The sequence below is a fragment of the Ambystoma mexicanum genome, chromosome 9 (assembly GCF_040938575.1).
Source record: "Ambystoma mexicanum isolate Mex_15411 chromosome 9, UKY_AmexF1_1, whole genome shotgun sequence".
NCBI lineage: Eukaryota > Metazoa > Chordata > Amphibia > Caudata > Ambystomatidae > Ambystoma > Ambystoma mexicanum.
In genome coordinates, this window is record NC_090931.1 from 1,339,381,666 (window position 1) to 1,339,406,479 (window position 24,814).

The 24,814-nt window shown below is 51.6% G+C and overlaps 1 protein-coding gene across 2 annotated transcripts in view; it reads right to left on the reverse strand.

Moving 5' to 3' along the window:
• EPB41L5 (erythrocyte membrane protein band 4.1 like 5) overlaps positions 1-24,814 on the reverse strand; it is a 1,765,041-nt gene that overhangs the window by 263,809 nt on the left and 1,476,418 nt on the right. The gene's annotated exons all lie outside the window — the stretch shown is intronic.

A 24,814-nucleotide genomic window follows, 5' to 3' on the forward strand; every position in this document is an offset into this window, starting at 1 on the left:
TGCTCATGAATAAAGAATACATAGCAGTATACACATGCACAACCACGGGAGGTGGCAAAGGCTCAACATTAAGTATTACATCCAAAACTCAACATTAAGCAATTCTTACCTCCTCACCAGGCTCACCTTAGGCGAACAGGTTGCGCAGCACTGCATGGCCGACCCTGGACTCCTCCCTGGAGTCCCGATCGACGCAGTAGAATCTTGTGAAGGTGTGTGTGTCAACCTCCACGTAGCAGCCCTGCAGATGTCCAGCAGGGGCACACCAGACAGGAACGCTGTGGTAGCAGCTATCGCTGTGGTCGAATGGGCTCTCGGACGGCCGGGCAGCGGTCCGTTTGCCAACCGGTGACAGTGCGTGATGCAGCCGGAGAGCCATCTGGAAATGGAAGTCTTCGAGAGAGCCTTCCCTTGATTCACAGACCCAAAGTTCACAAACAGTTGTGACGTCTTCCGAAAACTCTTCGTGAGGTCCACGTAGAACTTCAGTGCTCTAGCTACATCCAGCGAGTGCAAAGTCCTCTCGGCCGGCAACAAAGGCAACGGGAAGAAAACTGGTAACACCAAGGGCTCGTTGAGGTGGAAGTCCGACGGCACCTCGGGCATAAAGGAGGGGTGCGTCCTCAGCACCACCCTCGTGTCATGAAAAGTCAAGTATGGAGGCTCGCAAGATAAGGCCTGGATCTCTCCCACTCGTCGTGCGGAGGTGATGGCCATGAGGAAAGCTGTCGTCCATGACAGGAACTTCAAAGGCACCGAATGCATAGGCTCGAATGGGGCTCCCATGAGCCTGGTCAGCACCACATTAAGCTCCCACGCCGGGGCAGGAGCCTTCACCGGCGGGAATAATCTGAGTCCCTTCATGAATTCCTTCATCAGGCGATGAGACCACAAGGACGCCCGTCCCGTAGTCCTGGTATATCGGGTGATTGCAGCCAGATGTATTTTGATGGAGGCGTGAGCCAGTCCAGCTTTGGCCAGCGACAGTAGGTACGGCAGTACTTGAGGAGCCGTAATCCGCAAAAGGGTTAATCTTCTGTGCACGGCACCAGACAGAGAACCTCTTCCACTTATGCCCATAGCAATTGAGAGTTGAGGACGCCCTGGCTTTTGCAAGAACATCTCTGCAATCAGCCGGTATATCGTACCCTCCAAACTCTAGTGCCGCAGGAGCCAGGCCTGCAAGTTCAGCGACTGCGGGTCGTGATGGAGAATGGCGCCTCCTTCCCTGGAGAGAAGATCCGCGTCCGCCGGCAGCTTGACTGGTGGGGACGTTGACAAGTCCAGAAGGTCCAGGAACCAGATCTGCCTCGGCCACGCCGGTGCGACGAGGATCATCCTGCACCTGGACCTCTTGAGCTGGTTGATGAGGCGGAGCAGCAACGGCAACGGAGGGAACGCGTATAGAAACAGGCCGTCCCAGGGGAACGAGAAAGCATCGCCCATGCTCCTCGGCTGTGGGAACGTGCTGGCGAAACTCTGGCACTTGGAGTTCGTCGCCGTCACAAACAGGTCGATCTGGGGTTTGCCCCATCGTTGGAAGAGCCGATCCACTTGATCCTGTCGCAGTTCCCACTCATGGCACGAGCGCAGCTCCCTGCTGAGTGAGTTGCCGATGGCGTTTTATTCCTGCCAAGTGGAAGGGAACCAGAAACATCCCCTGGGCGACGGCCCAGTGCCACAGATCCTGGGCCTCCTTGGATAGGGCTGGGGATTTGGTGCCCCCCTGCTTCCATGTGTAGAACATCGTGGTGGTGTTGTCGGTGAAGATCCTCACCACTTTGTCCTTGAGGGACGGAAGAAACGACTTGAGCGCCCAGAACACTGCTCGGAGCTCCAGGATGTTGATGTGGAGAGACCTCTCCTCCGGGAGCCAAAGGTCTCTTGCGTGGAGATCTCAGGTGTGGGGCCCCCAACCCTCCAGAGGCGCGCCCGTCGTCACCGTCTCCTGAAACGCCGGGGTTTGAAAGTCCGAGTCTGTAGTGAGGTGAGCCCGGGTGCCCCACCACAGGATCGCCCGACGGAACTCCTCGTCGAGAGGGATCCTGTCCGCGAAGCAGCCCGTCGCCTGAAACCAGCAGGCGTTGAGGAACTCCTGTAGCGGACGCATCCGAAGTCTGCAAAGGGGTACAAGGTAGATGCATGAGGACATCATCCCGAGAAGGGACTTGATGGACCTCACCCTGGCCACGTCCGTGGCTAACAGGCCCAGGATGGTCCTGGTCCTCTCCTCTGAAGGGGAGGCCGATTGCCCCACTGTATCGAGCTTCGCTCCCAGAAACAGTGCTACTTGCGATGGAACCAAGTGGGATTTGGGGTAGTTGATGGCGAACCCCAGCTCTGTGAGTAACCGGACGGTCCTCGCCGTATGTTCGACGGCGAGTTGTCTTGTCCTTGCCCGGATTAGCCAGTCGTCCAGGTAGGAGTAAACGTGGATCCCCTGCGGGCGCAGCCGCGCCGCCACTGGTGCCAGGCACTTGGTGAAAACCCTGGGTGCCGACTTTAATCCGAACGGTAGTAGGGCTCTGAATTGGTAGTGGCGTCCCTGCACCACAAACCTGAGGAACTTCCTGTGCCTTTTTAGAATGGGGATGTGGAAGTAAGCATCCTCCAGGTCCGACGACGATAGGAAGTCGCCTTCCTCCAGCTGTCCCAGCACGTGCTGGAGGGTGACCATCCTGAATTTCTGTGCCTTGATGTATTTGTTTAACCAACGCAGGTCCAGGATGGGGCGCCAACCGCCTGTCTTCTTTCTGACGAGGAAGTACCTTGAGTACACTCCGGAGCCCCAGAGCCTCCTGGGGACGAGCTCGATGGCACCTTTCTTGAGCATCGCCCTTACCTCCAACAGCAGTTGAGGGACGCGATTCTCCTTCCTGGCCATGGGAGGAATGCAAGGGCACTTCTTTTGGAATTCCAACGAGTGCCCGTTGTCCAGGGTGTCCAGCACCCAACGGTCGGTGGAGATGGACTCCCACACGCCGACAAACTTCGTCAGCTGGCCTCCCACCGGGGTGCTTCGGTGGGTGCCAGACGACACGGCCGGGTCAGTCTTGCTTGGAGGCGGCCTTGCCGCCTTGGCCTCCTAGGCGACGATGGCGGGATCCTCCTTGCTTGCCGCGACCTCTGTAGGCCTCCTGGGAAGAGGAGTGGGCCGCCTGGCGGTAAGTGGAGGAGCCACCGCTGGATCCTTTGGAGGCACCCTGTCTGCCTCCGGAGCTCCGAAAGGGCCATCGCTGTTGAAGCACCCCAAGGGCCCGGGCCGTCTCCGAGTCGGTCTTGATGGCCTGTAGAGACTCGTCCACCGTCTTACCAAAAAGGTTGTTGCTGTCGAACGGCATGTCCAACACTCTGGTCTGGACGTCCTGGCGAAAGCTGGACGCCTTGAGCCATCCTCGTCGTCGGAGGCAAACTCTGTTGCCCAGTTGACGGAATCCGGTATCGGCAATGTCCGTTGCCACCGCTATGGCGTGATCCGACGCCACCTCGCCTTCCTGCAGAATTTCTAGGGCCTCTGCCCTTTTGTCATCAGGCAGGAAATCTAGCAGGGGAGCTATCTTGAACCAGAGCTCCCTGTCGTAGTGGGCCACGATCGCTAAGGCATTGGCCACCTTAATCGTCGTCGCCGCCAACGAGATGACCCGTCGTCCCCTAGAGTCCAACTTCTTGCCCTCGCTGTCCAGTGGGGAAGTGGAAGTTGAAGCCGCCGTGCCCGCTGCCGCCTTCTTAGCTGCTGCCGAGACGATCGAGTCCGGCGTGGGCTGGGCCCTGAGGCACAAGGAGGCGGCATTGGAGACTTGGTACTTCTTCTCGTACCTGTCCCTCTTGGCAGGTGTCGTGGAAGGGTTCTTGAGGACAGCAAGCCCCTCGTCCCAGATGTCGTCGAGTAAAGGCACCGCGAGGACCGTCTTCCTCTTGGCCTCTCGTCGTTGGTACAGAAACCCCTCCTTTTACTGTTCTTCAGGGCAGAGCTGGAAGAGCTCGGATGCCCTGGTTATCATGGCGTGGAAAGAGCCAACCTCATTGGCTGGAGACACCCGCGGGGTGGTTGGGGGGGGGGTGGTGACGACAGGATGTCCGCTGTGTCATCACCGCCGTCATCGTCTGTATCCGTCGCCGTATCCTCTCTAGGGTCCGGTGAGGGGTCCACCGGTCTCGCAGGCACGAAGGGCGGAGCGGGGTGGACTCTCCTCCGCTTGTTCGGAGGGCTTCCTGACGGGCCTCGTTCTGGCTCCTCCGTCGGGGTGCGTGGTAATCTCGTCCTTATCTCGGTACATAAGGATTGGATTGCCAACAAAATGGCCGCCGAGCTATCCTGGGGCTCGGGCAATGGCTGCGACGGACGGGATGGCCGCTCCACTGGGCCATTTCATCGTCATTGTCGCTATCTTCGATCACGTCAGTGGGAACCGTCCCCTGGGATCAAACCTTCTCGAACCTCTCGTTGAGGCCTATGAACCTCTCGTTGAGGCCTATGAACCTCTCGTTGAGGCCCTTCTCGGTTTACACCAGTTCCTCTGAAGAGGCTGATTCCGAGTCTGTAATGGCCACCGCCCCCCCCCCCCTCCTCTTTTTCAGCCGGGGGCTTCACGGGGGTCTTAGCGATGGGCTGGAAAGAGGATTCCCTCCACGGTGGCAGGGATACTCTGGGCCCAGAGGCCATTTCCACTGGCGTAGTCTCAGCTGGCTCCGCCAGGGTCGCAGCGACCACTTCATTAGAGGCCTTAGCCGGGTGGATCAAAGCCCTCACCACCTTAGGTGCGTCCTGGGCCTTCGCCTTGAGGGGAGGGTGAGCACCTCGCTCCCCCTTCGAGATCGACCGGGTCCGCTCCAGCGGCCTACCCGGCTTCTCGGACTTCCTCTTCCCCGAACCAGAGCGCTGGCTCGTGGTCGAACGTACCGGGGAAGTAGCACCCTGCCTGGCAACCGAAAAGAGCCCGACCTTTCGGCGCTCCCGGTGCCCGCGGACTCGCGGTGCTTGGCCTTCTGTTGGGCCCCCGTCGCCAGGGCGCCCTCACAGGACTTAAAAGTCCGCTCAGACTTCTTCTTTGCCTTCTCACCTGCTGTGCCCTTTTCCAGCCAGGTGGCGAGGCGGGAATGACTATCTTGTTTGGTCCGTTCCGAAAGGTTCTTGCAGAATGCACAGTCTTTCTCCATGTGAGTCTTGTCCTCATGAAGGCAGTAGAGCCATCGCGAATGCTCGTCATCCTTGAAAACGTTATATAATCCGCATCCAGGGCAGTTCCTGAACTGCTTGGATCCGGGCGTCGAACTTCCCTTGTCCTGGGCCATGTCCGTTGAGGTAGGCCGCAGATCTTCCGGAATCCTCCAAGAAGTGTAAACTCAACGAAAACTTCACCCTTGAGGGGCGTAGAAGAATTCCGAAACGGGTCCCCGTTACCGGAAGTAGAAACGGTGGAGCTTGAGGCTCGATTAAACCGAAAAAAATAGAAAATCTCCTGAAAAAACGTGAAAACGCAGTAAAAAACTCGAGCTAAACACGAGGACTCCCAACACTTGAGCGTGCGGTAGAAATTTGAGGATGGCTGCCGGAGGTGGGGCTTAGTGAGAGGGCAGTCATTGGCTGGGGGCAGTATGACCCAGAGATCAGTGATTGGTTACTACTAAGAAAGACAGATCAGAAACAAAACTGATATTGATTTTTTCTTTACCGAGGATTCCCAGCCTGACGGGGAATATTCATGAGCATGTGAATCCATGCCAGACCCCATGCTGGAGAAGTACAGCTTGCCCCAATCTTATGAAGTACAAACGCCTGGTGACTGCCCTTGGGAGGTAGCAGCGTGCGCTATAAATCAACATAACATAACCCAAAGATGGTACGGGGCCTTGTGTCCAAATGTCACAAGTTCCAATGGATGGCCTCATCAGGTAAGTTATTCAGATATGATGTAGTGGCCTGTGGTGATGCTTTGGTAAGTTTTTATAAGTTAAATAAGTATTTGCCCACATTCAAGTAAGTACCCGACTATCATATCCACCAGGTAAAAAGGATCCTGTGACAAATTGAGGGAGTTTGTCCCCTTCTCTCCAAGGAGACCCCCCTGTGAGGCTGCCCACAACACCCTCCGTAGGGTAAGAGGCAAGTGGGGTGTAGCCCTTGTGGACAAAGACTCCCGTTGTCTAATATAACGGAACATTATCCATTCCACAACAAGAAATTAAGTCAGTCCCTCAAATGGACTGTGCCGAGGATGCTAAAAAGGGATGATGTGACCAGTGGTCGAAGTGTACGAAAATAAGTAATGGAACTATGTTCCCTACTGGTCTGCACTGCCCCCCACAGACCCCATCGCTGCGCCCCCTCCCATGCACAATAAAAAAACAAAACAAATCATGTGTCTGCTCTTTAAGGAAACGTCCTGTGCAGTGCACTGGAAGTGCAAGTTTCAATTTCTTCCTACACTTATTTTAAAACAAAAGCGTTCCGGAACGGTTTCTTTTTAAAATAAAAGTATATGAACGGTAAAATTTAATTAAAATAAGTAGAAGAGCACCGCTTATGACCGCTCCCGCCCACTTTGACCACTGGCTATGACAAAAGAGCGAAAGAAGCCACAGAGAGAACCAAGGGAAGCATAACACATAGCCTAACACGCGCAATCCAGTCGAACTCTGACACAGAGCGAAAGACGCTGGGAGATCGATGCATGAGAACGGAAGAAAGCACATCGCGATTGAAGAGAGTTTGGTGATGGTGTGACCACAACGCAACAGTGGCTGGCAGTCCGCCTGCAGAACAGCACCAATACTACTGACTGGAGAAAACCACTCACAACCCAGGATACAGCGCAAGTTCGATTTGAAAGACAAGACGCACGTGAACCAGACAGCGCAACAAGCCAGCCGCACAGAGAGTCTGAGACTTTACCGGTGAAGTTACACCCTCGGAATAAAGGCAAGATAGCTGAGAAGGCTTAGTCTCTGGAAAAGCGCGAGGGAACGGGATGACTGGATAGTTAAGAGGGACTCATAACGCGAACAAACCTCGTCCCACTGCTAAAAGAACTCGAAATAATAAGAGTAATAAGAACCATGTTCATGAAATGCACATAATTTGGAGAGGAGTAGAGTTAAAACAGAGTTGCTTTGGGAGAAGGGAAAATTAAACCCAGGTTTCAAAGATGAGAAAGAGAATACAATAAATAAAGACATTTGGGAAACACATACCCAGGAGACTAGGACGTCAAAGCTCATACATGAAACAGCACTGTGGGAAGAGGCTGTAACCTGACAGGAAAGAAAGAAGCCCTATCCGAAATGCCTTTATCTAGGGTTGCGTTTTGGGACTTAAAAGACTTACTATGCGAAGAAGCTCTCTATAGAACCTTGAACCAAGTTCATGTTACACTAACTAACCATTTTCCTCCCTTCAAGTTGATTTACGATTTGCGTTTGCAGAGTAAATGCATTATTGTATAAACGGTTGTAATCCGCATGAGTGCGCAATAACCGAAAATACGATAGCATTGCCTTTTCCCTTTCTAACGTTGCTACAAATGTAATCGCGAACAAAAACAAATGTGAAAGTGCCCTTTGAAGTGTATTATCAAGTATTCCGTAGTGTTCTAGTATCAACGTATAAATCATTTAAAGTGAATCTGGTGTAAATATAATACATGTATACTTTTATATAACTTATAAGTGTAAGTGCTTCTTTGCTGTGCCTGTCTAACTAGATTCAGTGTACTTAACTACAGCTCACATCTTCCTTTTAAGAACGGTCTGACTGTTCTGCCACTCTACGGAGTTCCTGAGTTAGTACAGACTGATACTAAGAGTTTGGGGATCTGCAAACCACTGCAATAGCTTACTAAAGTCTTACTGTGAGAAGAACTTTAGGAAAACTCTCCCAACAACAAGGAAGAGGCAACTAGGAGTAATGCACACCAAAATGCACCACTTTAGTACTGAGACGAGGAAGAGAGCCTCAGCAGAGTACCATTGTAAAGATCAGGCATGCCTTGCTAACAAGCCCAATTATAGTCAAGCAAGTAATGGAAAGGACACACCTGCAAACCCTTTACACAGCTCAGGTGTATAAAAGGGGTGTGTGCAGGAGAAAAGGGAGAGTGAGAGACGCTGATGGGAGCAGTGCTGCGGCCGTAGAAGCACACCGAGGACCGGAGCAGCTGAGGGTCCAGGCAAGTGTTAAGTTGGAGCAGGTGCTGCGTGGCGCACAGGCGAGCAACGGGATGGAGACCAGATGCATGGTCCTCTTTCATTCCAATAAACTGTTCGTTCTCTGGTGGCACTGCAAGTGCTTAAGAGTAGCTGAAGGACATAGTGAATCCACCTGGATGGCAGTCATCAGGTTTGTGGTCTGCGCGATGCAGAAGACTACTTCCAAGAGAGCCGGTGAGTTTTTCAGAGCGAGAAACCCAGTGTTACTGTAAATGCAATCTTCGCGAAGTGAACCACTATTGTCAATGAGATCCGAGACTGATATAATGAAGCAGAGTGGTTGCGTGCCTTGTTAAAGGTACAAGCACGTTTTTGAAAGCTTACAAACTTTTAAAATCCTTCCTTTATGAACTAATTAAGTTTGTTGGAGTGGTTGTGTGACTGAAAGGAACGTTTTTGAAAGTCTTCAACAGCAAATTTAAAGTACTGAAAGCAACGTATATTGAATACCGATTTCATGCACATTGAATACTGAATTAAAAGCAAGTGTGAAGGAAGTGCACAGTGAATACTGAATTCAAAGGGAAGTTTGACATTAATAATAGAACAGTAAAAACACTGAATGCAGAATGCATGTTGCACACAAAGCGAGCTTAGAAAAGAGTGTATATTGATACGGAACTAGAAGGGAAAGTTAACAGTGAAGCAAACCAGTAAAATGATTAATACTAAATGTATGTAGCACAACGAATGAACTCAAACCTTCAAGCTAAATACAATGAAGCTACATAATACTACATTAAACTATGAACTACAATTAAGCATCATTGAATAATTGTTGCACAATGAAGAAAGTTTCTAACATATTATGCAAACCTATAGATTACTTGTTTAAGAGGTATTTGTTTAGGGGGTTTGTTATACTTCCTGTGACGGGGTTACATGCATGGGTGCAAATAATATTTTGCAGTGGTAGTATTTTACTCCCAATTCGCTGGAGTTTGGAGTAAAATAACTTTTCAGCAAGTAAAACAATTATTCGGACTGCAATGGGGTCTTTTTAGGCAAGTGGAAACATATTTCATGTTTGAAAAAATATCTTTAATCTATACATCTTTCCACCTAGTAATTCATAGCATTAAAAGATTCATGTGTCCCTTCAGATTCCTCTTCAGATTCAGAAGTAACATTACTAGAGATATTTGAGGAAAGATTTAATTTTGCTGCTTTCCCTCAATAGACATGAATGGGGCATCCTACTTTTTTCTATCGTGCTGAACATTTCCTGGCTGTCAGGGGGTACGCTATGACTTTTGCTTCACTCATCTTGCTAAGCTCTTCTGTTTGAGGGGTGTTAGAATGGACTTCTGAAATCTGCTCTGGTGAACAGAAATTTAGGAGGCCACCCTTGCTTGTGAAACAGGGGACACTTCTGGAAAGAAAGCCAGACCAATTCACGGTAGCTTGGAGAGCAGACAAGGCTAAATCTCAAGAGGAGGGAGCGTGATGAGGAGCACACACAGTAAGACACCAAGAATTACCATTAGACAGAAGTATATGAAAATATACAATTTATTATGCCCAAGAATAAGCACAAGTGAAAAATGAACGCACAATAAAAACACCACTCTTTGTAAAAATATATACAGACACTGGTGTCAATGCATTAAAGGTCTAAAGCCTGCCAATACCTGTAATGAAAAAGGGCAGGGAATCTTTATAGCATAGACAATTTTTAAAGCTGGACAACCGCAAATTTAGAAGTCCAGCCCTATGATGAATAACGGTTGTGCGTTAAGTCACAAATTACAGTTTCTAAGCAGCTGGCAAAGTTAGGGACAGTATCCTGAAGGGTGAAAACAGGTTCCAAGAGTCAGGGGAGGATAAGCTGCTAAGAACAAAGCTATACCCAACTTTGTGAGGACTTTAGGAAGCTCAGGATACCCAAGCCAAAGAAAGGACCACAGGCGATCCTCTGTGTATAAAATGCAAAGGATGAACAAGGGGTCATCGGTAAGTGGTTTCAGTACTCACCGCCCTTAGCCCGGTTTGGTCTAAACTTGGCAGATCTGGAGAGGGTCGCAAGAGGTTTGATTTCTCACTCTCAGTTCGGCTTCAAAGTGCACAGGTGCTGCGGGTGCAGATGCAGGTCTGGCTTACAACAGGAGCTGTATCTCTCGTCTTGGCTGAGGAACAAAGAAAGCACTGATGCAGCTGGTCTCAGGGCACAAGAAGGAATGCAGGAAAACCACCTTCAGTGACAATCACTGTCGCACAGTGATGCAGGGGCACCCAAGTCTTGCGATCTGACGCAACCTTCTCTCTCGTGGCCCACAGCAGCTGGGATGGAATTCTGTGAAAAGGTGCTTTCCAGTGCAATCTAGGAGTCTCACATTTTTGAGCCAAAAACTCCTTGCAACAACGCTTCTGCATGGGTGCCAAGGTTTAAGCTGGACATTCCAATGGATGGTCCAGAAACACTTCCCAACAAGCTCTTTTGAAGGGCAACCAGGAGGCGCCGAGAGTGATTATTCCCACCACTCCAAAGGTTCGAAGCACCTTTGCAGGTCTTGTGAGATCGAGCGCAAAGCAGGGCTCTACCAGGACAACAGCAGGGTCAGGATGGCAAACTTCTTCAGCGCGTCTCTGGATAGTACTTTGTTCTGCTCGGCTATTCCAGATGACAATGCATTACTTACCGTAAAAGCATTTCTGATGGTTGTATCTGCTTAGATTCACATGCTGTGCATAGGTCCGACATCCAGTGGTCACTGCGGAGTATTGCATTTTGTTTTTCGTAGTCGAAAAGGGACGTCGACAAGGCGTGTCTGAAACACTATCCCTATAGTGACGTGCGTTGTACCCAGAATCCCTCACGCGTCGAGGTCCCTCTGTTTGTATTTTTCTGCCCTGAGGGAGCCTTCTAGACGTGAGTGAGTACAGAAAAGAGAGATATAAAAGGAAGTCTATGTTCCTTCCATCCGAGCGGGGAGGAAGGGTGGGCGCATGTGAATCTAAGCAGATACAACCATCAGAAATGCTTTTACGGTAAGTAATGCATTGTCTTCTGATGTTTGTTAATCTGCTTAGAATCACATGCTGTGCATAGACTAGCGAGCAGTACCCGGAGTTGGCGGTGGGTTATGAGAAGGAACAGTAGAGAAAAGATGTCTTAATACTGCCTGTCCCACCTGGGAGTCAGATCTAGAGTGTGCATCTAGACAGTAGTGTTTTGTAAAGGTGTGCACAGAACTCCAGGTAGCCGCTTTGCAGATGGACTCAAGGGGAAAATTTGCAATGAATGCTATGGACGCCCCCGTGCCTCGAGTTGAATGTGCTCTTGGCCTAAAGGGCAGTTCTCTCTTAGCAAGAGTATAGCAGAGAGTGATGCATTGAACAATCCATCTAGAAATAGTGGACTTTGAAACTGCATCCCCTTCTCTTCCTGCTGCCACCGAGACGAAGAACTGATTAGTCTTCCTCAGTGGTCTGGTTCTTTCCATGTAGAACATGACCGCTCTGCGGACATCTAGAGTGTGCAGAGTCCTTTCTCCCAAGTTGGAAGGATTTTGAAAGAACGCTGATAGTTCTATAGACTGGCTTACGTGGAATTTTGAGATGAACGTCGGAGCAAACCTTGGGTGAGTGCGTAGAACCACCTTATCTCTGTGAACTGTAACAAAGGGGTCTAGAACAGAAAGAGCCTGTAGTTCACTTACTCTCCTGATGGAGGTGATAGCTATTAGAAAAGCAGTCTTAAGAGTGAGGTCTTTAAGAGATGCTTTGTGCATGGGTTCAAATGGTGAGCCCATGAGTCTGGTAAGTACCACGTTAAGGTCCCATCCGGGAGCTGGGTCAGCTATCGGGAGGTGTATTCTCTTTACTCCCTCCATGAAGGCCTTTATAACAGGGATCTTCCACCACAACACTTTGAGTTGGGAAGTGGTGTATGCAGAAAGTGCCGCTAGGTGGACTTTAATGGAATTGAACACTAGACCTGAATCCAATAAATGGGTCAGGTATAGAACAATATGTGTGGGAGAGCAGTCAATCGGGTTGATGCTCTTTCCTCTGCACCAGATGACAAATCTCTTCCACTTGCTAGAATAGCAGTGGCGAGTGTTAGGTTTTCTGGCTTCCCTGAGGATGTCCATGCATCTCTGCGGGAGCTGTAGATGTCTAAATTCTATGATCTCAGGAGCCAGGCTGCTAAGTTCATTTTCTGGGGGCATGGATGCAGAGTCCTGCCCTTGTCTTGTGACAGCATGTTGTACGGGCAGGGGAGTTTCACTGGGGGAGATAGAGACATCTCCATCAAGTGAGCGAACCATGGCTGTCGGGCCCACATTGGGGCCACCAGTATCACGGTCACTTGTTCCTGGTGCATCTTGTGCACCACCTTGTTGAGAAGGGGAGTCGGGGGAAAAGCGTAAACAAATTTCCCTGACCATTGAATCGACAGACCGTTCCCCTTGGATTGGTTCTGGGGGTACCTGGAGGCGTAACTTTGGCATTGTGAGTTCTCCAGGGTTGCGAACAGGTCTATTTCTGGGAATCCCCATTGCGTGAAGACGTCGAAGACGATGTCTTCGTGCAGTCGCCATTCGTACTCTTCGGGCAGGGGGAAATCTCTGCTGAGTTTGTCTGCCAGCAGATTGAGTTCCCCTGGTACATGTTGTGACAGTAGGAACATATTTTGTTTGAGAGCCCACTTCCATATATTTTGGGCCAGTTTGGACGGTCCTGGAGAGTGGGTTCCCCCCTGCTTGTTGATGTAATACATGGCTGTGGTGCTGTCTGTAAGGACCATCACTGTCCTGCCTTGTAGGTGTTCCTGGAAGGCTTTTAGCGCCTTGAACACCGCTAGTAGCTCCAGAAGATTGATGTGTTTGGATGCTACGTTCGGAGTCCACACTCCGTAAGCAGTCTGATGGGATAGGTGAGCCCCCCATCCTGTGAGGGATGCGTCTGTGGTTAGAGTGGCTTCCGCCGCGGGTGTGGCAAAGGGTTTCCCTTTTCCCAGGTTTTCCTTTGTCCACCACCGTAGCGAGAGAACTAAGGCCTGCGAGACCACCACTAGATCGTCCCATAGTCCGCTGGCCTGACACCACTGGCTGTTGAGCCACTCTTGCATTGGGCGCATGCGCAGGCGCGCGTGAGGTACCAAATAAATACACGACGCCATCATGCCTAGCAAGCGCATTGCTTTGCGTACCGTCACCTCTCGACCGGTCACATATTGAGGGATCTGAAACAGCATGTTTTGGACCCTCTCTTTGGAGGGGAAGACGAGGCCGTCCTTTGTTTGAATTAGCGCCCCTAGGAATTGTTTGATTTGGCTGGGGTCTAGGCTGGACTTCTTTTCGTTGATGGAGAAGCCCAACTGGAACAAAAGGTCTACAGTCTTTTGGGTATTGGAGAAGCATGTTTCGTAAGAATCCCCTGTTATGAGCCAGTCGTCGAGGTAAGGGTAAACTGGGATGGACAACCTGCGCAGGTGGGCCGCTGCCACTGCCAGCACCTTCGTGAATACCCTTGGTGCTGATGCTATGCCGAAGGGTAGCACTCTGAACTGGTAGTGTTTGCCCTCTATCATGAACCGGAGGTATTTTCTGTGCGCTGGCAACATTAAAATATGAAAGTATGCATCTTTCATGTCCAATGTTGTCATGTAATCTCCCTGTGATAGCAGTGGGATCACTTCTTATAAGGTCACCATACAAAACTTTTGGGGTTTGATAAACTTGTTCGCTGGGCGCAGATCTAATACAGGGCGCATGGTTAGATCCTTTTTGGGTACAAGGAAGTACACTGAATAAATACCTTCCGTTACCTGAGATAGAGGTACGACCTCTATGGCTCCTTTTTCCAGCAGTTGTTGTACTTCTTGGAGAAGGATGGCAAGATGTTCCGGTGTCATGCGACGTTCCCTTGGGGGTTTGTATGTTGGGGAACTGTTGAATTCGATGCAGTATCCGTGGGCTACGGTGGAAAGTACCCAGCGGTCTGACGTTATACCCTCCCATGCTGGAAGAAAGGATGTTACCCGGCCCCCGACCGGTGTTGCATGGGAGGGGACGCGAATCTTCGCGTCACTTGGTGTTGTTGGGGGCTTGGGAGCCTCTGGGGGTGGACCCCCGGCCTCTTCCTTTGCCCCGGCGCTGGCCTCTTTGGCTGTACTGCCCACTATTGGTTTGGAAAATGGTGGCAGGGTACTGTTGTTGCTGGTTTTGTTGTTGGCGTTGGCCACGAAAAAAGCGTTTATTGCCATAGCCGCGCCTGGTAGAGGGCTTAGAGATTTGGTCAAGAGTTTTGATAGTGTCGAACTCTTTTTTAGCCATCTCCAGAGCCTCATCCACCGCTTTCCCGAAGAGGTTTGAGTCTTCAACAGGTTTATTTATTAAAGACGCCTGTGTCTCCGGTTTGAACCCTGAGTTGCGCAGCCATACGTGGCGTTTTAGGAGTATTCCCTGAACCAGGGAACGTCCCGCTGTTTCTGCAGCATCCAGAGAGTTCTTTACAATACTCTGGTTGACCTGGGTTCCTTCGCCAATAGTTGTAAGCAGGCGTATACGTAATGGTTCCGGCGCTTCTTCGGCGTCTTTGCGCAGTTTGGCCCACTGCGCGTCCGCATTGCTAGCGAGCAAAGAATTGTTGTTCGCAATTCTTGCCGAAAAGGCAGCCGAGGATGTAACTCTTTTTGCAAGGGCATATAACCGCTTGCCTTCCTTGTCAGGTGGTGCCTCACTGGTGGAAAGTGGTACCCCTGCCCTCTTTCTTGTATTGGTTACTACCAGGGAATCCGGAATGGAATGTCCCCTGATGTACAGCGGGTCTGAGGGTGAAGGAGTGAAAAGTTTTTCAATTCTAGGATTGACCCCTCTGATTAGTGCGGGTGTGGACAGCGAAGGAATGATTCTTCTCTTCACCGAAGCGAGGAGGGGAATGGTCTGACTGACCGGGGGTTTCTCCTTAATTACTCTTTCCACAAAGTCTAATTCAGGAGAGAGCTCCCCAGTGTCCAGTTCGAAATGTGCTGCTGCTCTGCGCAACAGGGCATTAAATGTGGGCTGATCGTCAATGGGAGACGTGTTTCTAATAGGTGAATTGTCAGGAGGATTTAGGTTCAGGACATCAGTGTCGGAATATATTGATGGGGATTGCCAGGGGTGAGAAGGTCCTTCTTCTGGATTTTCTCCGAAGCCTTCTCCTACCAAGTCTGGGCTGTCTTCCAGACCTTCCTCCTGGTTCCGTCCCTCTTCCTCGTCCATAAAATCATCCTCTTCCTCAAAATAATGTTCTTCCCCAGTGAGGTCATACACACTATGGAAGTCTGAGGCTGTGTCCTGGTGGGGATTGACTAGTCTCGGAATTTTGGCCCTGGGGTCCTCCTGAGGCCCTTCTCTTATTCTCTTGGGAGTGGGAGGGTTCTGGGTATTCATAAACCTCTCCATTCTTTCCATGCAGAGATGGAGCCTTTCCATGGTTTCATGGGGTACCCCTGAGCGGTCTAGCGGGGGAAAAATAGTGTCTTGTAGCTGAAAACGGCTCGACCTCTCCCACAACGTCGAGGAAAGTGTCCCGTCGCCCTCCGAAAAGCCTTCAGGTGTGTTGGGAATCCCCTCGACTGAAGGAGATAGTCCCTGCCTTTCTTCCGGCTTTTTCGGCGTGTCTTTCGACCTCTGCGTAGCGCTCGACGTGTCTTTCGGCGTGCGCTTGTGGGCGTCGGCTACCACGATCCTCGCCAAGCTCTCAGCGACTCGTTTGTCAGTGGAGGGCTGTGGTTTCGACGTTATGGGTGTCGATCGCTCTACGGCGGCATGCGCTTTCTGCTGATGCGCGCCGGCCGATGATTTGGGGGCGGCGCCCTTATTTGCCGAAAGCCCAGTCGCTGGTCGCGGCTGCGAGAGGGGCTTCGAACCCGAACGGTCCGAGGAGGCCGCCGGTGGAACCTGCGTCTCCTTGGGCGCTGATGCTCTCTTCGCCTTCGACGAAGAAGAGCCATGGGTTGTGTCTTTATGTGTGGTCTTGTGTGCGTCAATGTTGCCGGGGTGTTCATCCCCATAAGCAGGGCGTGAGCCGAGCCCGTCGGGGCCGGGGACAGACGACGAAGCGCGTGTGCGCTCTTTAGGGGGGTTTTCGACTTCCGTAGCGGAGGTCGTGGTATCACGTTCCTCGTCACTGTCGGTGGTAGCAACGGTGGGTGAAGCGTCGGCCTTCGACATAGCGTAGGCCGCCCACCTCTTGACCCTACGGTCTTTTAGAGTCTTAGGCTTAAGAAGCCGACAAGCCGTGCAACCTTCCTCTTTGTGATCGAGGGGCAAGCAGCGGTTACACCGTGAATGCTTGTCCTTCCAAGTAAACTTGCCCTTGCAAAGCGGGCAAAACCTAAAGGGTGTCCTCTCCATAGCCGAGGCAATAAATCGTGATAACCACCCCAATGGAAAGGAAGGGGAAAAGGAAAGGCATTCTCAGAAAAGAACCAGAGATGTCCCACGACCCCCCACTCTCCCTACTGTATATGGCCTGCGAGGCCAGGCCACGTGTTCGGCAACGCCGAAGGATCTCCTCCGCTCGTCCCCTCCGTCGAAGATCTTGCTCGGCGGAGACAGCTTCACAACAGCGTCGAGGGGGGGGGATCGATATGTTCTATATTAATATAGGAAAACGACCAAAGGTCGAGGAGATGAAATCTGCAATGTCTCTCGAGGAGCTCTGCGTAAAGGCGACCAGTAGCTGGGCGGAAAAAAACAATCTGAGGGACCTCGACGCGTGAGGTATTGTGGGTACAACGCACGTCACTATAGGGATAGTGTTTCAGACACGCCTTGTCGACGTCCCTTTTCGACTACGAAAAACAAAATGCAATACTCCGCAGTGACCACTGGATGTCGGACCTATGCACAGCATGTGATTCTAAGCAGATTAACAAACATCAGAAACTTGATTCCGTCCACAGGTCGATTCGGACCCGTTCCTGATCTGTTGGTCTGCATTCAGGACCCCCCCCTAAAATCCACAAGTCCGGCTAGTCCTTGCACCCCGGCTGGCTAATGAGAAGATCTGCCCCTTCATGCACGCCAGCAATGTTCCAATCAGGGACCACTGTAGCTCTCATGCCCATCAGACATCCTGGCACCAGTAGTGTGGATTGGGACCAGACAGTCCCAACCCACATCCTGGGTACCCACACACGTGACATGCAGTAGGCTACGAAAGAAGGCCATGAAGGACACTTGCCACAGTCATGTGGTAAGCGCGGTATGGCTTGGTAAAAAGTTACTAAAATACACAAAAAAAGCTTCTGCTGCCACCAGTCTAATGCTAGGCACATCGTCTAGTCACTAAACATTCCTCAGTGGATGTCTAGGACCCAGAAACACAAGGGCCCCATTGCGCAGCACTGTAAGGTACTTTGCACAATGATAAAAATGTACCAAAAGTGGCAACAAAGTCGTCAGACTAAGAGAAACAAAGTTTATCTGTACTGACAGCCTAAAGGACATGTCAGTTTCCCTGTAACAATGAGCGAAGGCCCAAGGGAGTGCAGTTGAAGGATGTGCTCCACTGGCAAAAGTCAGGTTAGGATGCTGAAACAAAAAGCAAAAAGCTTGGAAAGTCCACAAATAGAGGGAAAGTTGCCTTTAGAGAAATGTTCCCTAACACAGGGCACAGATCAGACCCTACGGATATCAGCATTGGAGAACTCTGCTCTTCTTAGTACAAATATCGGATTTCTCTGCACTCAACACCTTCTGTGAAGTGCAACAGAGACACAGTCTCTAACTTTCTTTTTGGTAACTTCGTAGATACTTGCATGCAGGATCCAGAATAGGCTGGTAGTAAAGGTTACTTTTTGACTTTTTTTTCTAGTCACATGCACTTTGAAATGTTTCTGCAAAATGCCATTTAGTGCAACATATACTCTAAAAAGGCTGTGCCACAAGATTTTCACCTGTCCTTTGGATATCTTGGGCCTCATTACGACCCAGGCGGTAATCGTCCGTCATTACCGCCATGGCATAATGAGCGTTTACGCCGTGGGCCGATGGCGTAAAGAGCGCCACATTACGACCCATCGCGCACGAGCATTACGCCATGGCGGTAATGCAATTAACGCCATGGCGGAAAAGGCCCCTACCGGCATCGTAAAGCGAGCAAGGTGCACTTCCGCCACCGTAAGTAGCGGCCACCGTAAGTAGCGTCCACCGTAAGTAGCGGCCACCGCAATTTGCGGCGGCCGTAAAAAGCAGAACCGGAAATAGCGTCATCGTGCCGGAACGGGAAACAGCCCGTCGGCCATCTTTAAAAACACAATCCATTGCCATCCTACCGAACAACACCAGACCCAACCCTGACACCTGTCCCAACCTATCACCCACCCATCCAAGTACCCGAAAATGCCAAAAGCTGTGAAAAAGGCATGTGACCGCCAGCGCCAGGAGAGATTCAGCCGGGAGGAACTCTGCATGCTTACAGAGACCCTGCAAGACAACGCAGGTGTCGTTTTCTCCTCGGAAATGACCAAGACAGCCATAGGGAAGAAGAAGGCCATCTGGGCCCTGGTGGCTGAGCGCGTCAGCGCGGTGGGGACCGTACCCCGCACCCCACAGCAGTGCAGGAAGCGCTGGGATGACCTACGCATACGGGTCAGAGCCGTCATCTCTGCAAACCGCAACCTTGCCCTGGGTACCGGTGGAGGGTCGGAATCCCCCCTAAAACTCCAACCGTGGGAGGAGATCTGTGCTACCACGATTGGCATGGAATCCATTGAAGGCGTCGGAGGGATGGAAAGGGGAGCTCCGACATCAGGCGATGAAGGTAGGTGCCTCAAACAAGACATGCCATAGTCACTGCAGTCCAATCATGTGTAGCACAAGGTTGCCCTAGAGTGTAAATGCAACACATATCAACACTGCCCATAGCCACATCCAAGCACCACCCTGTATGCACTGCTGGCACCCGCATACCTGCATCCACATTCCACACTAATAGGAGACAACCTGCATGGCACTGCCTGAAATCTGCCTCATCTACTGACCAGAATAATGTCAATCATTGTCATTCCAAAGTCCGCAGACCAATCAATAACGCCCTCCCTCCTTTACTCCACCACAGGCACAGATTCACACCCAGAGGACCAGGACACCCCTGCGCCGAAGAGAGCCAAGAAGGCCATCAATAACGTCCCTGCACCCTCAACCTCAGCTGCAGTGAGGCAGACCCCACTACAAGCAGGTCCCACTGCAAGCATACCTGACGTCCCACCGGCAAGCACCCCTGTAGGCAGCAGGCCAGCAGCAGCTGCTCCACCTCCACCGACATTGCCTGCCACAGAAGGCACGGGGTCAGCGGCCAGCAGCAACATCGGTGAGACAGCTGCAACAGCTGCATGCTCAGACTCAGACATGGAGCACGAGGTCAGAAGCCCCACTGACCTACTACATTCCCCCTGTTTCTCAGACGCCAGCCCCCATGAGGATCACACACAGGGGCACACAGAGGTAGAGGAGTGGCCTTCCACCCCATGCCCTGTCCACACTCCACAGGAGGGGAGCAGCCCCTCCATCACTCCACCAGCACCGGCCATGGGCCATCAGGGCCAGCAGTCCCTCGAGGACATCACCGAACGGCAGCATCAACTGTCCACGATGCTGAATGAGCATGCCGCAGAATGTGTGGGGGCTAGGTCTGCCATTGAACAGGCCACGGAGACCCTAAGGGCCGAAGTAGCACAGAGCACTGCCACCCTGAGGGATGCCATGCAGGCCATGTCCAGGGACATCTGTGCGGAACTTGCCGCCTTGCGTCGTGCGCTCACTGGCCACACCCACACCCTACCTGATGTGCATGCACAGGGGCAGCCAGGGACATCCTCCACTGCCAGTTCTGCACAGAGCAGCCCCGTGCGACGTTCTGGACGTAACCTGCGCTCCACAGCCAGGGGTGCCCCGGGGGCCGGGAGAGGGGGCTTGTAACAGCCTGTGGCCACTGTCACAGGCATCTGTTGACACCTAGAGGGGGTGTGTTGGGGTGTGCAGGGGGGAGGTGGGAGGGGGTGTGTTGGGGTGTGCAGGGGGGAGGTGGGAGGGGGTGTGTTGGGGTGTGCAGGGGGGAGGTGGGAGGGGGTGTGCGCAGGGGGGAGGTGGGAGGGGGTGTGTTGGGGTGTGCAGGGGGGAGGTGGGAGGGGGTGTGTTGGGGTGTGCAGGGGGAGGCGGGAGGGGGTGTGTTGGGGTGGGGAGGTGGGAGGGGGTGTGTTGGGGTGTGCAGGGGGGAGGTGGGAGGGGGTGTGACACGACATTTCATAGTTTCAATACACTTTTTTCTTTCAAAAAAAGTAATGTGTGGACATTTTCATTGCGTATGTGTGCTTTATTGGTGTACAGTCCACAGTGTGCATGTCCCAGAGACACACAGTGCCCCAAGTGCAGTCTCCATGTGATAAACACCAGCCGTGTGTGCTAGAAGCAGTGGTCGATGATACTTTGGCGCATTGCACGCCCCTCCTGTGCATCGCCACCTCCATGGGGTGCCGCCCCATCTGCACCCTCCTCATCCTCATCGTCAGGTGGTTGCATTTCTGCGTCAGGGGGCAGGGGCACATTCCGTCTGACGCACATATTGTGTAGCATGACACATGCCATGACGATCTTTGCCACCTTCTCATGGCCATACAGGAGTGCGCCACCAGACCTGCTGAGGCTTCGGAACCGTGCCTTCAATAGGCCGAATGTCTGCTCTATGACCACACGAGTACGTGTATGTGCACGGTTGAAGTCCTCCTCGTGCTGGTTCTGCGGGTTCCGGACTGGTGTAAGGAGCCACCTCTTCAGGGGATAGCCTGCATCACCTGTATGTAGGCGAGAATGTATGTGTCAGTCATGTTGTCTGATCAGGAACATGATGTTCCACCATGGCTCGCATCCAACTGTTACTTTGGCTCACTTCTACATGCACTGATTGATTCACACAATGCAACCAGTATATGCTCATGGCTCCCATGGCCTGTTTTGCATGCCATCACCCTATGTATGCAGAGGGGTTGTGTGCATTGTGAGTGCCCATCCGCTGTCTCTGTGTTACTCACAGCCAGGTGGAGTATGCATCACCCCCCCGCCCCCTTTCTGCCAGGTGGAGTATGCATCATCCCCTCCCCCTTTCTGCCAGGTGGAGTATGCATCACCCCCCCCCCCTTTCTGCCAGGTGGAGTATGCATCACCCCCCCCCCTTTCTGCCAGGTGGAGTATGCATCATTCCCCCCCCCTTTCTGCCAGGTGGAGTATGCATCATCCCCCCCCCCTTTCTGCCAGGTGGAGTATGCATCATCCCCCCCCCCCTTTCTGCCAGGTGGAGTATGCATCGGTACGTCATTCACCTGCCCACTTCCATGACATTGGACTCACCGAGTAGCCAGGATCGTGGGCCTGCATGTCGCTCCATGTAGCGTGGTATTGTGGAGTTCCTCAGGACCATAGAATCATGGGTTGATCCGGGGAATCGGGCACAACAATGTGTGATGATCTTGTTGGAGTCACAGACCATTTGCACGTTGATTGAGTGGAACTGTTTCCGGTTGCGGTACGGTACCTCCATGGCACGTGGAACCACCAATTCCACATGGGTGCAGTCGATGGCACCAATGCAACCGGGTATGCCGGCTAGTGCATGGAAACCCACTTTGGTGTTTGCAATCTCCTGGGCAGTCCGTGGTAATGAGATGTGGTCGTCTGTGTGCTTGAGGAGGGCATCGAGCACTTGGATGAGTGTTCGTGCGAATAATGGTTGTCAAATGCCATGCAGGTGCCCCACTGTGTGCTGGTAGGTGCCTGTGGCCAGGAAGTGGAGTACAGACGCTACCTTCAGTAGGGGGGGGATGGCGGTTGGACTTTCTATCATGCTGACGATGTCGTTGTGTGTCATGTCTACGATGGCGGTGATGGTGTCCCGGTCCAAACGGTACAGGGTGTGGATCTGCTCAGCAGTGAGGTTGAATGGATTGGCTCTGATGCGTGGGATTGGGGGCTGCCTGCGTGGTGGCACTGGCTGTGCTGGTGGGGCTTGCTGGGCCTGCCTTGCCCTCCTTCTCCTCCTGCGTCTCCTCTGTGCTGCCTGTTGTTGTTGCTGTTGTAGCACATGCATTGCTATCAGGTCCTCCAGCCCCAACATTGCTAGTCGTATTGGCATCATTGTGGAGTGTGACTGGGTGTGGGAAGGGGTGGGGTGTGCTCTTTTTGTGCTTCCCTGAGTCTGTATTGCCTTCACCTGTGCTGTTTCTGTGCACCTGTGGCAGCTGCATTCACTTAACATGGCCCTTTACGGTTGGTTCGCGATGGCGTTATTTGCACCATGGCGGTAAGGTACTTAACGGGCTGGGTGATGGCGTTAGGTGCATGTCCGCTTGGGTCGGCATTTGCGTACCTTTCCGCCATGGCGCTAAGTACGGTGTGGGCGGTCGCGTGCACGCACCCTTAGCGCAGTTAGCGCCAGCGTTAACTACGATGCCGCTAATGGCATCGTAGTTAACGGTCACGGGTCATGATCGGACCTGGCGGTAAACGATGGCGGTAACCATTTACCGCCATCGTTTTTCACTTAGCGCCAGGGTCGTAATGAGGCCCCTTGTAGTTTGACCTTCCTGCCCAGGAGTGGATGGATTTTCCATACATGGTAAGCCCTTTCCCAGGGAAAGCTGCTTTTGTAGGAAAAGTGCTGGTCTGTGCGTTTGGCCGGATGCGGTGACTGGGTCTGTCTGGACCCAGTTCACATCCAAGCCAAAGCGTATGCTGCTGGCCAGATACAGTGGCCAGAGGCTGTCCAGTCCAGCCAAGTTTGAATGGTGCAGATCATTATTATGGGTGGGCTAGAGCAACTCCAGCCTGGATCCTGGATATAAGGGGGATTTCTGCAGCCATTCTGGAGATCATCGTTGGAGCCAAGACCCCTACGAAGGACAGCAAACCGCTGATGACCCAGATCCCATTAATGAAAGCAAGTAAGCAGCATTTTCCAGAAGACCTTTGTCTGTGACCGGTGGGAACAACCATTCCTAACATCGGCTTGGAGATCGAGCCATTGGAAGCTCTCAGAAGAGTCCCAGAATCCTCCATGGGGGCTAGCTAGACATCATCCTGTGCTACTTTGCTGCACCAGTTGTCAGTCTAAGTTAAAGTTTGGAACTTTTCAGATCCTAGGCTCATAGACAAGCAGCATCTCCCTGAAGTTGCAGCTCTCCACCACGAAGAGGGGCCTTGTAAGATGAGTTTTTGTTTCCTCCACGAGGGTGCTGACAATTTTTTCAAGTAGCAATTGTCGTTCACCGTTTTCATTGTGTCCTGAGAGTACTCTGAGTGGGTCGACGGAGTGGTGGTCGAGTAGCCTCCATGTTCTAAGTGTGCAGCTGTCGAGAGCCAACCGACCACAGCACAGAACCAAAAACCCTGATGCCTGAAGTGACCTTTGCACCTGAGGCCCCTGGACTTCCTTCAATGAAACCAATGCACGGATCTAGAAGGCCCAGCTAATTCAGGAATTCCTATGGGGGTCCCTGAGTGAAGAGTACAAGGGGTGAGTTAACATCTGTTTTAGCCCACCCTGCTTGTATAGGTTTGAATGGATGAAAGGTCCTGAACTTACCTCTCCTTTGCCTTGCACGGTGGTGTTCTGGTGAGGTATTCCACCCATTGGTTCTCCCCTAAGGTGATTGGATTGACGGGGGGGGATGGGGCCAGTAAAAGAAAATTACTCTTGTTCATGTTGTACTTTGGTACACTTACATACTACTTGTTGACTGAAGCCAAGTCTCGTGTGCCACTCTATAAAGAGCTCCTAGCTAGAGAAGGACCTTTTAAGAATAGTACCAGAGTTATCCATGCTATCTGGTGTTTTTAACTCCTTGATATTTAGTCTTTTAGTTCTCCAATTGTTGATTACTTCTTGCTTTAGTGCATTTACAGTATTCTGAAAAATGATTGTTAATAAGGGAAGTGTTAGTGCTCTTATCAGAGCACACCAAGGTGAATGTGTACAGAATAGTAATGAATGTTTTGGTGTGTTACTTAACCTGTGGATTTTCATTGCAAAGAGTTTGTCTAAGGCTTAAATAAAGAACTTTTTTATACATACTGCCCAACTTGTATTATTAAGTGTGTTGTGTGTGGGCTTAACTGGCTTAACTGAACGATTCACCACTTTCATAGCCTCCCAAGTCTAAGCTTTGCTGCTAAGTCACGCTACCCAGATGGAGCTTGGCTAGACATTAGTGTTTGTCATTGTTTAGTATAGTATAGTAATCTTTTGGTCACCTGTATCTCAAACATAGCTGTGTTTAGTACAACACCCTTTTGACCTGTCCGGCGTAGGCCTCTCTCCCACTATACAGGACTCTCAAATCTAGATGTGTTTAGTATTGTAATTCTTTGGTCACCTGTGTCTCAAACCTGTTTAGCACTGCACCCATTTGATCTGTAAGGCATAAACCTCTCTCCCACTATAAGGAACGCTCAAATCTAGCGGTGCCCTACTTCAAATTGCATGGTTGATTGTAGGCCTCTTCCTACTATACAGGACGCTGATATGTGACTGACCAACTCACACCTAGAAAGCATTACTGTGGAGTGAGACAGAAATCACTGGCTGATTACTGTGGAGTGATACTGTGACTAGGGGCTCA